Genomic DNA, 15,425 nt, shown 5'->3' with positions numbered 1-15,425 from the left:
AAAATTGCATACCCCCAATTCCTTGTCACCCTCCAACCAATAGAAGATCTAACCATAAAGACATCTTATAATAACCAAATAAAACTTGTGCATTTTTTAAATTAGACAAATCAAAATCTAAAATATACTATTTAAATCCAACAATAAATTAAGCAAACCATTCCAGCTCAATACAAAACAAACAAACAGACACATAGATAGAGATTTACATGGTTGCTAAAGTGAATCTCACTAATTTAAATTGAATATTGGAGTTCAGTTATTGCCCATTGTATTTAACATTTTTTACATAAAACATTGACTTTTGGGGGTATATGGCTTGTGTTGGCAAGAACATAAATTATTTTAATCTAACTTTGTGAGTAGATGGCTTGTGCTAACAAAAACATAAATTAATTTAATCCAACAAAATTCTCACTGCTTCAGACTTACCATTACCCTCCACTTCACATAAGAGGGAAATCTCTCCACAAATCTTCTTTTGGTCTTGGATAGGGGGATGTTGTTGGACAGTGTGTTTGAAATGATTTTAAGATTTTGAACGCATGATAAGTTTAATATCAAATTTTTTTGACTTATTCTATGAACTATTATGAGGATCATATTTTTTTTCTAATTCTTAATTCATTCTTATATTATATTTTTAGATTTTCATTTAGTAATATTAGTAAATAAAAAAAAAAAAATTTAAATTATATAAATTACTATCGGCTTACCCATTACACAGATGCAAGTGCTAGTAATTATTGTTTTCCTAAATGAAAATTGTTATAGGTGATGTATATGAGTTGTATTTTTGTGTAACGGTTGTTCTGAAAATTTACTTTTGCATCTGGAATAATCTCTAAACCTCTATCATGGGACGTTACAATTTAACTTGTCAATTTTTCATGCAAAACATAGATCAATATATTAGCGAATTGGCTTTTTTGGCACACTTATTAAAAAAAAAAAACTGGAATAATCTCTAAACCTCTATCATGGGACGTTACAATTTAACTTGTCAATTTTTCATGCAAAACATAGATCAATATATTAGTGAATTGGCTTTTTTGGCACACTTATTAAAAAAAAAAAACTGTCGAAATGGAAAATTTCAAGGTCCCACCGGGAGTCGAACCCAGGTCGTTGGATTCAAAGTCCAGAGTGCTAACCACTACACCATGGAACCTTGAACTTGCTTTTTAAATTTAAATTTCTGCTCCAGCATAAGAGTTTAAATCTCAAGGGAGAAGAGTACCTTAAATCTTTCCCAATTTCTCTCTTGAAGAAGACATAACACAGCAACCGTTTTTGATACAAGATTCAATTACATTGAATAAAAGGAATTTTTTCCAATATTGACTTGAACAACAATCAATTACTTGGGTAAGACTAAGTTTTGAGTAGAATTACACTGAGAGGGTAGACAGCTAGAAACAACAAAGAGAATTACTTAGTGATAATCTGCGAACTATCAAAATAATGTTTATTGAAGGTGCCATCTTTCAAGTGTATGAAGGATTGTGAATCATTTGAAGGGAAACTATATGATCTTTCACTCTTTAGATTCGAAAGACGGAAGGAGGTGCATGGTTCAAAAAAAATCACTGTGATCTATCAACTTCTATCTATATCAATGAATTTGCAAACATTTGGCGATGGGTATCTAAGTGGTGAACAAAACTTCTTTTTTTTTGTTGGGAATGTGAAAGCCAACATTTACATGATTATTTATCTTTTCTCAAATCTTCATTTTTTAGCTGAATACAATTGTATAAATGGTTGTGTGCGGTTCATGTATGAAGTAGTATTGGATAATGATTAATTAATGAAGAGATTTCCCCGCTTTTCCGTTGATGTATCCAGTTATGGTGAACCGTGTAATTCTTTGTGTTGTGTGTTATTTGTGTCTATTTTACTTTCGTTGTTTTATATTTTCTCTGCTCGTTTATAATTAACAACTAGTATCAGAGCTTGGTGAAGTTATTGAGCACAAATGGAAGAAGAAGATAAAGCCGATTTAGTCATCGAAGAATTTCTTCGCAATTTAGGCTCGACAGAGTAATGGTGTGCAAGTGAAAGTTGAAACGAAACACTATGTACATTGGTGGGATGGTTGGAAAAATGATGAGGATTCGGCTGAAGAAGAGAACGTTGAAGCAATTGAAGATGAACTTAAGGAAGATGAGACATATGATGCCGAAAACTACCAAAAGAACAAAAATTTGAGGCTGAAGGAAGAGAATCTGTTTCTCATGGATTTACTATTTTTATGAAAGATTCTTTGACAAGAGTTTTGGAGCTTGAGACTATGTAAGTCTAAGGGAAAAAGAACCGAAAGAAAGCTTAAATAGAGCAAGAGTAAATATTAGTAGCCTTAAAGATATATCAAATGAAAGAGATCTTGAACTTGAGAACTTGTAATAGCTCTGGAAAATAATCATAACAGTTCAAAGGCTAAATTGTTTGCTTTTCAAGAAGATTTGCAGAATACCCTCTTGAGAGAAACTGAACTTCAAGACAAACTAAAGAATGTTGAGGAACAATTGACAATGTCTCAAAAGAATTATCGGCTAAGTGTACAGAGGTGGAGCAGAAGTTGAAGTCCCTCGAAGAAGGCTTCTCAAAACATGCAGCACGTGTATCTGAAAAGGCGGTGGAACAGAGCTCCTACGCTGCTCTGGAGGCCAGATTTGCTTATACAAGCAGCAATCACTATGGTATTGCCCGTGCTAGGGTTGCGATTGAGGATAAAGGCGTTTCCGTTGATACTAAAAGAGGAGTCATTACTGTTGCGGATTCTGAAATGTATGGAGGTGCGGACGAGCAGCTTGATAAAGTTCTTAAGACTGATCGGTTTAGGCCTAATAAAGGATTTGCGGGTGATACACAGGTACTGACATTTGCTGATATGGAAGGTGGTGAAACATTCAATCCATCATTCCTTGGAACTACGGATGAGATTGTAAAAGATCGCATTCGTGAAAGAGAAGTAGGTGATTTGCGAGACCCACAAGGGAGACAAAGAGTCACGGTACAGTTGAAGAGCCTGCTTTTGAATTGAATTAATATAAGGGAGTGGCCCCAAGCTCACTATATATAAAGATTAGGAAAAAAAAAAAAAAAATTTGCTTTTCTAGATAAATGATTGAGAGAAATTAAGATATGTGGAATCAAATTAATCTTAGTGAGTTAATTTATATTTTTAAATTTTTTTAATGAATTAAAAATAGATTATAGTTTTATTTCTGATAATGTTATCACAATGGATGACGTTATTTTATAATTGGTATTAACTAGTTCATTGTTTTTTATGATGTCATCTTTAAGATATCCATTTTATATATAATTTTTTCATAAGGATTGTTTATTTAATGAAAGGAGAATTTTTTTTATTGGAGGATTTGAAATGTTCTACAATGTTATTTTTGTAGTCATGGCATTAGGTGCACAAATTATCACCTACTTTCTAAAGCTTAGAGTCAAGGTTTGAGGGGTATTCATTCCACCAAGTTCACCAAATTTTGTAAACATGTCAATGAGTGCACAAATTATCACATGATTTTACGTAGAGCTGAGATTTGAGGAGCATCATTTCCTCTAAATTTGCCCATTTTTCCAACTTTGACATCTAGTGCACAAGTTATTGCCTCCTTCAACTTAGAGCCAAGGCCTAAAGGGTATCCATTCTACCAAATTTGGTCTCTTTCAATTTGTGGAATGAGTGCATGAAATATCATTTCCTTTAGTTAAGACCCAAGGTCTAAGGGATTTCCGGATACTGAATTCACCCATTTTTGTAATCACTTATTTAGCTTAAAGCCAAGGTCTAAAAGGTATCCATTCCACCAAATTCATCCATTTTAACAATTGTAGCATGGGTTGCACAAATTATTACCTCCTTTGGCTTAGATATAAGGTCTAAGAGGTCAAATTTGCCTATTTTAACAACGTGCGACATCAAGTGCATGAATTATCACCTCCTTTGGCCTAGTAATGGGTTCTTTGTGAGTCATTCAATTTCACTAATAGACAAGGAATAGTCAACAATTCATAACATTCATTTAATATTCTTATAGATTCCTTGTCAAATTTATGGTGGTCATGGGTTTAGAAAAACAAAGTAGGTGACAATGACATAACAAACTTCATAATAATTCATACTAGAAAAGTTTGATTTTAATTAAATAGTTCACTCTTTTTATAATTAAAAAAGTGTTATATTGTTTGGATTCTACATAAAAAGAAGCCTAATAAAGAATACAATAAAAGTAGTGCATATACAATTTGGACAAAACAATAACAAAATAAATAGAAGGTCAAGACTTTTCACCTAGGAAGTCATTTTGGTTAAAACATATATATGGAAAAGTAAAATTTTCATATTATAAAAACTCAATAATTCTCTAATATAATAATGACTTTATATTACTTTATCCTTAAGCATGTGCACATATTAATAATCACATGAAAAGTGTTTTTTACAATAAATTTTTTTATATTGAACAATTTTTTGATTGAATTATGCAAAAGATAAATATGAGTGCTTTAAAACATGGATGAAATATCATTCATGGGTCTTCCTCTGCTGCTCATGGGGGTTTTGGGGTTTTCTCCAGCTACGGATGTACCTCCCCTGTCTCTAGCTACAACTATCTTTTGGTTTACCACTGTGATGCTCGAGACTCTTGAAAATTTAGTGTGTGAAGAAGTTCCCCCCGCTATTGTTGTGGGTGTTGGGGTCCCTCCTCCAAAGCCTTTTTCTACTACTAGTGGACAAAGATTTTCTTGTGTTGCCAGATCTACTCCTGCCCTTCCTCCCAAGCTAAAATCTCATCCTCTTGCTTGTGCCAAGATCTCCACTGTTGTGTTTTATGGCCAAGATGTGGAAAATGTGGACTTCTATTAACATCACAGGTTGGTGTGTAGAGTCGTTAGTCTTTGGCCTTTTCTCCTGAATCTTCATCAATGGGTAATGGATGCTTGGAAGCCCTTAGTTTTAGGTAACATTGATCTTTTCCCTTGTGCTAAGGGTTTTTTATTGCTTCTTTTGTTTTTATTGTTGATTGTGATTTGATTTTGACCAAGTTGTGGGCTTGGGGTATACACTCTCCATTGGCCAAATCATGGACAACCTCCTTTAACCCTCTTACTAAAACACTCAGTGTGCATCCAGTGTGGGTTCATCTTCCCAATCTTCCCCTTCTTTTTTGGGAAGATTCTGGTTTTGAAGCCATTGGCAACTCTATCGGTCACTTCTTGAAGGTAGATAATACCACTTTCTTAATGAGTCTTTCTACTTTTGCATGTATTCTGATTGATATTGACATCTCCATGCCTCTTCCTAGGGATTTAATTCTCATTGTTGGGGATAGGCCATGGACTCAGTCATTGGATAATGATGATCTCCCCTTTCAATGTCAATATTGCTTCTCTACCAATCACTTAGCTACGAATTGTTCCTCTTGAGGTGTAAAGGGATTGCCACTTGATGGAAGAGCACTAATGGTGATGAATTGACTATTTTAATTTCATTAATCAAATCTATAATGCTTCCTGTTATGATTAAGTCATCCACATACAATGATATAAAAACAACATTCACAAATGCATCATTCTTTATGTACAAATTTGAAACATTTTTATTCTTGATATACCCTTGTTGAAAAAAAGAATTTATCAATTTTCTCATACAATGACCTTGGTTCCTGTATGAGACCATACAATGCTTTCTTTAACCTGTATACCAAATGTTCTTTTCCCTTACAGCCAAACTAGTAACGAAGACAAAATAATTACTCACCATTCCTTTTCCCTTGCAGCCAAACTAATAACGAAAACATAATAATTACTCACCATTCCAATTCAAAGTAATAGTTATTAGATAACTACTTGAGACTTGTTCACCAATACTAGTTAATTTATCCCTTAAATTTTCACTCTAAATAAATAATTACTAATACTTTCATTTGCATCGAGTAGATGTAATGATATCTCGTATGTGAGGGATGACTAAGTTCTTTACACACATGCACAATTTGGATTCTCTTTTCTTCCAATCTTGAACAACTGCTTGAGACATATTAGGTTTAGCCTCATTACCATTGACAATGTTCCAAACATTGTACCCTTCCATTAGAATCTATATTTTGAACTCCCAACTAACATAATTAGAACCATCTAGCTTATTTGATTACGTTAGATAAGAATCCATGAGATTTGCCATTAGAAAATCAGAAAGAAAATAAACTTTTTAAATTTACACTTTGATGGCAAAAGCCTGACCCGAAAATAGAATGTCGGTCACCCAAGACTTGCAGATTTGCAATTTCTGAGCACAATTCGGCTCAAACATGACAACTTTAAAACACTCCAAGCTGATATGGCTCCCATCTCTATTTGAGACTTCTTCAAAATCCCTTTTACTTGCTTCTGCAGCGTCCTTTTCTGTTGTTAGCAGCAGCAAACAAAACAAACACCAGACTCATGTTTGATGTGGCAGCTTATGACCGAGCCTTCTCAACACTTGTGGCTGCTCAAAAACTCTCAAATGGACACATACTCATTGCCTCCTTTGAAAATCTCGTCCACAACATACCACTCGCAGCATTCAAAGCTAGCTATGATACCAAAACAGACGTAAAACAACAGGAAAAAACAGAGAATGGAACAGGAATAAACACAGAGAATAGAAGAACTTGGTGGTATTTCTTATTATTATTCAAGTGTACACAACGATGCTTATTTATAACTACAAAGAAACTCAACAATGTTTGTTATAAACTTGGGAAACATTTTGACAGCAAACTGGTGAAGATTGATAGGTAACAGAAGATGATGGACAACACACCCACATAATTATAATAAAATTTCAAACTAAATCAATGATTTAAAAAAATACATAAATCCTATCAATTTTATTTATTCTTTATCCTCAAAACATAATCTTTCTTTCAAAAGTATAACAAAATATCTCTAAAAAGCTCTCACGTCCCTCTAAAATTGACACCCGAAATTTTAAGAAAAAAAACAAAAACAAAAACAAAAGAGATTCAAACTTACCATGAGTTAGGCAAGACACTTCACGTCCCAAAAAAATATAAAAAATTGATATTCTTCTTAATATAAGAATAATAAAATGAAGTAAAATCTTAAAACAAAAAGTGCCCTGAGAAACCAAAACTAAACAATTACTTGAAAAGCTCTAATTAGAAGCAGAGAATTCTTTAAAAGTTCCTCTACAAGCAGAAATTTTTCTTTATACCACCCTGTACCTGATCATTCTCATAATAATTATTGTTTTCCTGAATGAAATTACTGTGAAAACAATGAAAATTGTTATAGGTGATGTATAGGAGTTGTATTATTGTGTAACGGCTGTTCTGAAAATTTGCTTTTGCATCTGGAATAATCTCTAAACCTCTATCATGGCACGTTACAATTTTACTTGTCAATTTTTCATGCAAGTCGAAATGGAAAATTTCAAGGTCCCACCGGGAGTCGAACCCCGGTCGCTGGATTCAAAGTCCAGAGTGCTAATCACTACACCATGGAACCTTGAACTTGCGCTTTAGATTTTTATTTCTGCTCCAGGATAAGAGTTTAAATCTTAAGGGAGAAGAGTCCCTTAAATCTTTCCCAATTTCTCTCTTGAAGAAGACATAACACAGCAACCGTTTTTGATACAAGATTCAATTACATTGAATAAAAGGAATTTTTTCCAATATTGACTTGAACAACAATCAATTACTTGGGTACGACTAAGTTGAGTAGAATTACACTGAGAGGGTAGACAGCTAGAAAACACAAAGAGAATTACTTAGTGATAATTTGTAGCATTTAAGATTCAAGCAGTTTGTTTAGGACAAGAGCTTCATAAAGTAAATCATGTTCGTACATTTCTTCACACTCAAGTGATCATAGAAAATTACTGAAACTAAACTTAGAGCCAGAATTGATTCTGAGGTTAGAATCTTTGAGATTCACAGTGAGTTTATGTTGAATACTTGTTAGATAATCATTAGTATTGGAATAATTTTGTTGGGAGAGGTTTAGAAGCTTGGTCAGAAGGTCTAGTCTTCTTCTAATCATCTGATATGCCAATGTCACTCGTGACGGAGGGCTACCCAATTCCTACAGCCTAAAAAAATTTCATGCTCAACTTTGCCATCATCTTGATATAAGAAACATCAAGCTTAAAGAAATTTTATGATGATTATAAATGCAATCCAGAAATGCAGTTCAACCAATTCAAAAGTTAACAACAGTATGTCTCTGGTCTGGCCATTACAGGATGCTTTGTCGTCCTCTATTAATCATCCATAGAGAAATCAATTCAGAAGTAGACTTATTGACCAATCAGACCATATATATGGAAGAAAATTATCTTGTTGGTTACAAGGCCGAGAGATGGGCACCGTTTGAGGACAAGTTTAAAATATACCTGAGTTGGGGTGAATTTAGAATAATCCAAGCTACCTTCAGCTTATGATTTATTGGCTGAGCGCATCATGCATGGTGAATACTGCGAACTATCAAAATAATGTTTATTGAAGGTGCCATCTTTCAAGTGTATGAAGGATTGTGAATCATTTGAAGGGAACCTATATGATCTTTCACTCTTTAGATTCGAAAGACGGAAGGAGGTGCATGGTTCAAAAAAATCACTATGATCTATCAACCCCTATCTATATCAATGAATTTGTATACATTTGGTGATGGGTATCTAAGTGGTGAACAAAATTATTCTTTTTGTTAGGAATGTGAAAGCCAACAGTCATGTGATTATTTATCTTTTCTCAAATCTTCGTTTCTTAGTTGAATACAATTGTATAAATGGTTGTGTGCGGTCTATGTATGAAGTAGTATTGGATAATGATTAATGAAGAGATTTTCCTGCTTTTCCGTGGATGTATCCAGTTATGGTGAACCATGTAATTCTTTGTGTTGTGTGTTATTTGTGTCTATTTTACTTTCGTTGTTTTATGTTTTCTCTACTCGTTTATAATTAACAATTGGTATCAGAGCTTGGTGAAGTTATCGAGCACAAATGAAAGAAGATGATGAAGCCGATTTCATCATCGAAGAATTTCTTCGCAATTTAGGCTCGACAGAGAGTAATGGTGTGCAAGTGAAAGTTGAAACGAAACACCATGTACATTAGTAGGATGGCTGGAAAAATGATGAGAATTCGACTGAAGAAGAGAAGTTGAGGCAAGTGAAGATGAACTTAAGAAAGATGAAACATATGATGCCAAAAACTATCAAAAGAACAAAAATTTGAGACTGAAGGAGGAGAATCTGTTTCTCATGGATTTACTATTTTTATAGAAGATTCTTTGACAAGAGTTTTGGAGCTCGAGACTATGTAAGTCTAAGGAAAAAAGAACCGAAAGAAAGTTTAAATAGAGCAAGAGTAAATATTAGTAGCCTTAAAGATATATCAAATGAAAGAGATCTTGAACTTGAGAACTTGTAATAGCTCTGGAAAATAATCATAACAGTTCAAAGGCTAAATTGTTTGCGTTTCAAGAAGATTTGCAGAATGCCCTCTTTAGAGAAACTGAACTTCAAGAAAAACTAAAGAATGTTGAGGAACAATTGACAATGTCTCAAAAGAATTATCGGCTAAGTGTACAGAGGTGGAGCAGAAGTTGAAGTCCCTCGAAGAAGGCTTCTCAAAACATGCAGCACGTGTATCTGAAAAGGCGGTGGAACAGAGCTCCTACGCTGCTCTGGAGGCCAGATTTGCTTATACAAGCAGCAATCACTATGGTATTGCCCGTGCTAGGGTTGCGATTGAGGATAAAGGCGTTTCCGCTGATACTAAAAGAGGAGTCATTACTGTTGCGGATTCTGAAATGTATGGAGGTGCGGATGAGCAGCTTGATAAAGTTCTTAAGACTGATCGGTTTAGGCCTAATAAAGGATTTGCGGGTGATACACAGGTACTGACATTTGCTGATATGGAAGGTGGTGATACATTCAATCCATCATTCCTTGGAACTACGGATGAGATTGTAAAAGATCGCATTCTTGAAAGAGAAGTAGGTGATTTGCGAGACCCACAAGGGTGACAAAGAGTCACGGTACAGTTGAAGAGCCTGCTTTTGATTTGGGATGGTTTAGCACTCACAAACTATTGAATAATGACCTCCAGCCGAAGAAGCCAAGCACAGCAGTTGCCATGGTGTTTGCCGAGGCTCAGAAATCCCCGACAAAACTATGTCGTTTCATACTGTACCGGTCTCTTGTTTGCACGTCGGGTGTTGAAGCAGTTGATGATGGATGATGAATATGTTGGGCAATACGAAGAAGTTGCCTGGGAAGAACAGCTCAAGAGAGAGCAATCCACAAGAAGGGATGCCAAAATGGACAAGGGAAATGCCCGTGAGGTTCTAGGTTGGAGCATGGCAGCATGGCAGCATGATCGTGTGGAGATCATTGCAAATGATCAGGGTAACAGGACTACCCCGTCCTATGTAGTGTTCATTGATACAGAGCGGCCAATCGGTGAGGCTGCGAAGAATCAGGTGGCCATGAATCCCAACAATACTGTGTCCGATGCCTCCTATTTGAAGCTCTTGTCCTGTTTGAGTCTTAAAGCTGCAAATTACTACTAATAATTCTCTCTACTCGCTCAATGTAATTCTACTCAACTTAGTCTTTACCCAAGTAAATGATTGTTGTTCAAGTTAATATTAGATTTTTTTTTTAAATTATCCTTTTATTTAGTGTAATTTAGTCTTGTATCAAAAATAGTTGCAGTGTATTTGTCTTCATCAGGAGAGAAAATGGGAAAGATTTAGGGGGTCTTCTACCTGGAGATTTAAACCCTTCATCTGCTACAGAGAATTAAAATTAAAACCCACGTTCAAGGTTCCATGGTGTAGTGGTTAGCACTCTGGACTTTGAATCCAGCGACCTGGGTTCGAATCCCGGTGGGACCTTGGAATTCTGCATTTTTACAATTGCTTTTTTGGTATGGTTTTAGTAAAACATTTTCTAACTATAACAATTTTCATTCTTTTCACAATTATTTCACTTAAGAAAACAATAATTATTATCAGAATGATCAGCTACAGTGTGGTATAAAGAAGAAATTTGTGGAGCTTTTAATAGAATTCTCTGCTTGCAGATTTCTTCAGGCACTTTTGTTTTAGGGTTTTAGTTCTTTTTTTTTCTATTACATTAGGAAGAATATCAAATTTATTTATTTATTTTGTTTTTTAAGGGGAGGGGAGTGTTTGTAATCTCATACAAGCCTTTCAAACTTGTCCACACAGTGATAGCTCGTATCTGAGGGATGACTAAGTCCTTTACAGACATGCACAAGAGAATCTTAAATTTGGCTCAAAAGCTCTCAACACTCATCGCCTCCTTTGAAAATCTCTCCCACAACACACCACTCGCACCATTCAAAGTTAGCTATGATATTAAAACAGATATAAAACAACAGGGAAAAACAGAGAATGGAACAGGAACAAGCACAGAGAATAGAAGAACTTGCTGCCATTTCTTATTATTCGAAGTGTAAACAACATTACATATTTATAACTACAAAGAGACTCAACATTGTTTCTTATAAATTTGCTAAAACATAGATCAATATATTAGCAAACTAGCTTTTTCGCACACTTTAAAAAGAAAAGGTTCACTGAAACCATACTGAAAAAAAAAAAATCCAAAGTTGAAAATATCAAGGTCCCACCGGGATTCGAACCCAGGTCGCTGGATTCAAAGTCCAGAGTGCTAACCACTACACCATGGAACCTTGAACTTGTGCTGTAAAATTGAATGTCTGCACCTCAACAAGGATTGAAATCTCCCAATTTCTCTCTTGATGAAGACAAAACACAACTACCATTTTTGATACAAGACTAATTACATTAAATAAAAAGGATATTATTTTAAAAATCCAATATTGACTTCAACATCAATCAATTACTTGGGTAAAGACTTGAGTAAAGTAGAATTACATAGAGAGTAGACAGCTAGAAAACACAGAGAATTACTTGGTTGTAATATGCAGCATTTCAGATTCAAACAGTTTCTTTAGGACAAGAACTTCATGAAGTATACATTTTTTTACACCCAAGTGATCATAGAAAATGACTGAAAGTGAACATAGAGCCAAAATTGATTCCGAGGTTAGAATCTTTGAGATTCACGGTGGGTTTTTTCTTGAATATTTGTTAGATAATGAGTCGATCATTAGCACTTGGGATTGTATGACGTAAGGAATAATTTTGTTGGAAGAGGCTCAAAAGATTGGTCATAAGTCTCTTTCAGTTCATGTGGTATCAGAGGGTCTGTTATGCCAATGTCATCGATCAAGTGAAAAAATTTATTGAATGCACTGCAGTTTATAAAAGGACTACTTAATTCCTCATGTGGTATCAAAGGGTCTCTTATGCCAATGTCATCGATGAAAGGATAGAGGGACAGCCTATCCCAGAAATTGATTGGAATAGGAAAGGGGACGATAGCATTCAGGCCACAACCTTTAATGTGATCAGAAGAACAGAAAAATGGTTGAAAGATTGTCGCTTCAGACAAAAGCCTAGATACCTGCACTTAAGGATAAGAAAGTTGGTCGAACTCGTGCGACTTCCCAAACATCTCTTCCTTCTTCTAATGTTGTTGTTGATATTGCAGGTGAAAGGAAACAGAGGACGAAGAAGGCCAAAATTGCAAGTCTAGGAGAGTCTTCTGTGGGATCCACCTCTGCCCATGTTACCAGATCACATAGTAGGAAAAGTAACCAGAAAACCCTGGCAAGTTCACTGGTAGAGGACCTAGATTCTAGGAAGAAACTCAAGAAGCAATGGATACTTAGATGCAGGACCAGCCCATCACAGATGTTGCAGATAAAGGAAAGGAAATCTTGCAACCTAAAGATTCTGGGAATACCATGGTTGTTATCACCATTAACCAACAATCACCATTATCAAAGGAAACATCCATCACTCCTAAGTGGCTGAGTGCCTCACTTACTAAAAAGAGGAATGTAATTCCTATTTCAATCCCAATGGAGGATATAGTTAGCAAATGTATGGGAAGGACTTCAAAGTCCAAAAGACTCAAAACAGAAACCATGATCGATGTGGATGAGCAAACGGGACACTGGGTTGCAGAAGTGGCTAGACCCCCGACAGATAAGAAGGTCGAGAATGTCACTGAGAAAGATTTTATCATTGAAAAGATTGATCTAGGGGAAACTTCCCGGGCTGCTGATGTTAAACATTTGGAGTCTTCAACCAAAAGGATTCTCACAAGGACTTGGAAAGATGAAAAAGACAAGAATGAGATGAAGTAGATTATAATACAGATGGCTCAATATATCATTGCTATCCAGAATCCAAATCCGCAGCCTCTTTCCCAAGTTTCTTTATTACTTGATTAGGTTCAAAGGAGCCGAATGATTACAAATGTCTTTAGCAAATGGCTTGAATCAATCGCACAACAGGGAACTAGTTATATTTTTGATTTGGTCAAAGTGTTTGAGAATGTAGAGTCTATTGGGAAAGAGTTAGAAACATAAATAGTTGCTTGGGAGAAAGAGAAAAGTAAATGGTTGGCTGTGTTAAGGCAGATGAGAGATACACAAAGATATGGAGTGATGAACTTCCTCGCTGAGAAGTCGGTGCACGACCTTGATGATAATGTACTCTTCATTTGCAAAGAAAATATTGAGTGGAGAAACTCAATCATTCAGCAAGGACATGAGGAATTCCTCAAACTTCTCAAAGAATTGAAGGAATTGATTGACACTATGCGAAAAGACATGAAATATATAGACCTTCAACTTCTAAAAGAGGATAAGCAAACGCTTGAGGATTCATCAAAGATGACTCAAGTTTTCAAAGATTGAATACAACAGATTCAGGAAGCAAAGTCCTTGACAATTGAAGATTTCTCAAAGGTTGCAAAAATTGAATCTATGTTGGTTGTTTGCTTCAATCATCTGGAAATGCATAAGGGTAAGGTCCTACAGGTAAGCAGAAAGAAAGAGGTATGGAAGCAATGAATCCTACATATAGGCCTCCCACATTACCAACTCATTCTAAACTTCTCTTCAGCTCACCTAGAATGGCGGAACATTCGAAGGACTCCCACATCACAAGACAAACAAGTTGAAGCCACGTCATCTGCTAAGTCTAATCGTGCCTCTGTTGCTCGCGGCTAATGCCGCTTTTCTAGTTTAGTTATTTCTTTCCATTTTAAGAAACTAAACTTCTTTAACTTTGGGATAGAGTTAATCATTTAACTCTAGTTTTATTTGTAATAGACTATCATAGCCTAGCGGCTATTTATATGGTGCTAAAAGTCTTTTTAAAGGTCCAAAAAATTTTGATTGAAAGAAACAGACATAATTTTCTTTGGATTTTCAATATAGATATTTCTGGTACTTGAATGAAATGACATTTTGATACAATCTTCAAATTTGCGTGTTTGAAAGATTAGCAATCTCTGTTGGGATATATGCTTAAGTGCGGAATATGCTATTTCATTACCAATTCTTTCTTAGTCCATGAATTCATTGATTCTCTTTGTTTAAATGGTATTTCATTGCTGTTTAAATGACTCTGATCCCCCTTGTCCTGTGAGGCATGACCGAGAATCGATCAGCATTTACACTACTTTGAGTATTTTGGGTGGAATAAAATTTTATATTGAATGGATATGTGCAAAGGTAAATTCTGTAAGCTTTACACTTCTTAATAAATATTTTGTAGCGTTCTTTTGTGTTGACAAATGAATGTGAAAGCCTTTCTCGCTTTCTGGTGAAAAGTGTGTTTGTTTTTTGAGTAATCTGCAAATAAATTTATTGAACATCTTACGAGGAGCTGCACTCTCATGGAGAGGGTAAACCTAAAATTGGTTCACCCAACTATTGGTGCATTTGCTTTTTCATGAAGGGTATGCACGAGTCATGATTTTAAAAACATATAAAAATCAAAGAAAAGGCAAATCTGTTAACCAACAATTGCTTATTTTAATCAAATACATGAATATATTCACTCTATCCTATAGAGGATCATATTAACAAGTCATATTATTATTATTATTAGTTATTTGAACATTACTTCATTACTTTGTATTCATTGAAAAAGATTTTATTGTAAGTATCACGACTACCACATTACTTTATATACTTTATCACAACCAATTATATTCAAAATGAAAATGTATTGGATGTTTCTCTCAAGAGTAAACTTAGAGATAAGGGTTACCATTAGTGATCTTTATTTTGTTTTTGATTAATTAAGAAAGCAACAAGAACAAGGGTGTTGACCCTTAATACAATAGCCCGTAGGCAGTAAGAGAAAAACTAACGATGGGAGCAAGCCCTAAAACAACAAGGTCAAACAGGTGAATAGGAAAAAAGCCTGTCAAACTATTAACAACCCACACCCAACTCAAGGAGGGGTAGAGACACA

The 15,425-nt window shown here is 35.0% G+C and overlaps 4 non-coding genes across 4 annotated transcripts; 1 reads left to right on the top strand and 3 right to left on the bottom strand.

Annotated features, from left to right (window-relative positions):
* Nucleotides 1–1,099: 1,099 nt before the first annotated feature.
* Nucleotides 1,100–1,171, bottom strand: TRNAQ-UUG (transfer RNA glutamine (anticodon UUG)). Its single transcript has one exon. It is a non-coding gene; the product is annotated as a tRNA-Gln (tRNA).
* A 6,296-nt stretch (nt 1,172–7,467) lies between these two features.
* On the bottom strand, nt 7,468–7,539 carry TRNAR-UCG (transfer RNA arginine (anticodon UCG)). The gene has a single exon. It is a non-coding gene; the product is annotated as a tRNA-Gln (tRNA).
* Nucleotides 7,540–10,859: 3,320 nt separating this feature from the next.
* On the top strand, nt 10,860–10,931 carry TRNAQ-UUG (transfer RNA glutamine (anticodon UUG)). Its single transcript has one exon. It is a non-coding gene; the product is annotated as a tRNA-Gln (tRNA).
* Nucleotides 10,932–11,683: 752 nt separating this feature from the next.
* Nucleotides 11,684–11,755, bottom strand: TRNAQ-UUG (transfer RNA glutamine (anticodon UUG)). The gene has a single exon. It is a non-coding gene; the product is annotated as a tRNA-Gln (tRNA).
* Between the last annotated feature and the right edge of the window lie 3,670 nt (nt 11,756–15,425).

The sequence above is a fragment of the Cryptomeria japonica genome, chromosome 3 (assembly GCF_030272615.1).
Source record: "Cryptomeria japonica chromosome 3, Sugi_1.0, whole genome shotgun sequence".
Lineage (NCBI taxonomy): Eukaryota > Viridiplantae > Streptophyta > Pinopsida > Cupressales > Cupressaceae > Cryptomeria > Cryptomeria japonica.
Note: the sequence above shows the minus strand (reverse complement) of the source record. Positions and strands in the feature narration are given on the sequence as shown.